Source organism: Rattus norvegicus, chromosome 17 (assembly GCF_021556685.1).
Source record: "Rattus norvegicus strain SHRSP/BbbUtx chromosome 17, alternate assembly SHRSP_T2T, whole genome shotgun sequence".
NCBI classification, from domain to species: domain Eukaryota; kingdom Metazoa; phylum Chordata; class Mammalia; order Rodentia; family Muridae; genus Rattus; species Rattus norvegicus.
Genome location: NC_141550.1, coordinates 63,565,645 through 63,567,500, shown reverse-complemented (window position 1 = coordinate 63,567,500; position 1,856 = coordinate 63,565,645).

Genomic DNA, 1,856 nt, shown 5'->3' with positions numbered 1-1,856 from the left:
GAAAGTTAAAGTCTTAACTCTTAACCCCACACTCCCCATTTCATAAATAACATTAGTTTGCTACTGAAATCTCAAAGAAGCACAGAAATATATGGCACAAGAATCAGGAGGTTTGACAGGAACTGAAGAGCAGCCAGGAAAAGAATCCTTCCAGTTCCCATATGTGCCCTGGAGATAACCCTTTGCCACTGCTCACCATACGGAAATCCCATCCAGAGAGAGCTGGTCTCTTAGGAGTGCTGACACACCTTAGATCACAGGCTCATAGGCTCACAGGAGGGAAAAGATCCAGTCAGAGGCAGTAAGACCAGCTAATACCAGAGATAAGCAGATGGCTAGAGGCAGCAGAACAATCAAAGCATCAAAACAAGTCTACTTGGCATAATCAGAACTCTATTTTCCCACCACAACCATCCATGGATACCCCAACACACCAAAAAAACAAACAACAACAACAAAAAACAAACAAAAAAAACCCAAAAAAAAAAAACCAAACCAAGATTCTTATTTAAATCTCATGATGTTGACAGAGGACTTTAAAAAAGACATAAATAACTCCCTTAGAGAAATACAGGAGAACATGGGTAAACTGATAGAATCTCTTAAAGAGGAAACATATAAATCCCTTAAAGAAATACAGGAAAGAACAACCAAAGTGAAGGAATAAAACAAAACCACCCAGGATCTAAAAATGGAAATAGAAACAATAAAGAAATCACAAAGGGAGACAACACTAGAGATAGAAAATCTAGGAAAGAAATCAGGATGCGAGAGTTACCAACAGAATACAAGAGATAGAAAAGTGAATCTCAGGTGCAGAAGATACCACAGAAAACATTGACACAACCATTGAAGAAAATGTAAATTGTAAAAAGTTTCTAACCTAAAACCTCCAGGAAATCCAGGACACAATGAGAAGTCCAAACCTAAAGATAATAAGTATAGAAGAGAGCAAAGATTCCTGACTCAAAGGGTCAGTAAATATCTTCAACAAAATTATAGAAGAAAATCTCCCTAACATAAAGAAAGAGATATCAATAAACATACAAGAAGCCTAAGGAATCCCAAATAAATTAGAACAGAGAAGAAATTCTCATCACATAATATTCAAAACACCAAATGCAAAAAAACCAAAAAACCAACCCCCCCCCAAAAGCCGAAGAATATTGAAAGCAGTGAGGGAAGAAGTTCAAGGAAAATATAAAGGCAGAACTATCAGAATTTCACCAGATTTCTCAACAGAGACTCTAAAAGTCAGAAGATCCTGGGCAGATGTCATACAGACATTAAGAAAACAAAAATGCCAGCCCAGCAAAACTCTAAATTACCAAAGATGGAGAAACCAAGATATTTCATGACAAAACCAAATTTACACAATATTTTTCCACAAATCCAGCTCTACAAAGGATAATAGATGGAAAACTCCAACACAAGGAGGGAAACTGCACCCTAGAAAAAGCAAGAAAGTAATCTTATTGCAATAAACCCAAAAGAAGATACTCATACACACACAATTCCAACTCTAACAACAAAAATAACAGGGAGCACCAATCATTGGTCTTTAATATCTCTGAACATCAACAGATTCGATTCCCCAATAAAAAAGATATAGACTAATAGGCGGAATGTTTAAAGGACACAGCATTTTGTTGCATATAGGAAACACACCCCATTGACAAAGACAGACACTACCTCAGAGTAAAAGGCTGGAAAAGTATTTTCCAAGCAAATGGTCCCAAGAAACAAGCTGAAGTAGTCATTCTCATATCAAATACAATAGACTTTCAACCAAAAGTTAAAAAAAAAAAGATGAAGAAGGACACTTAATAGACATTAGAGGAAAAATCTACCAGCAT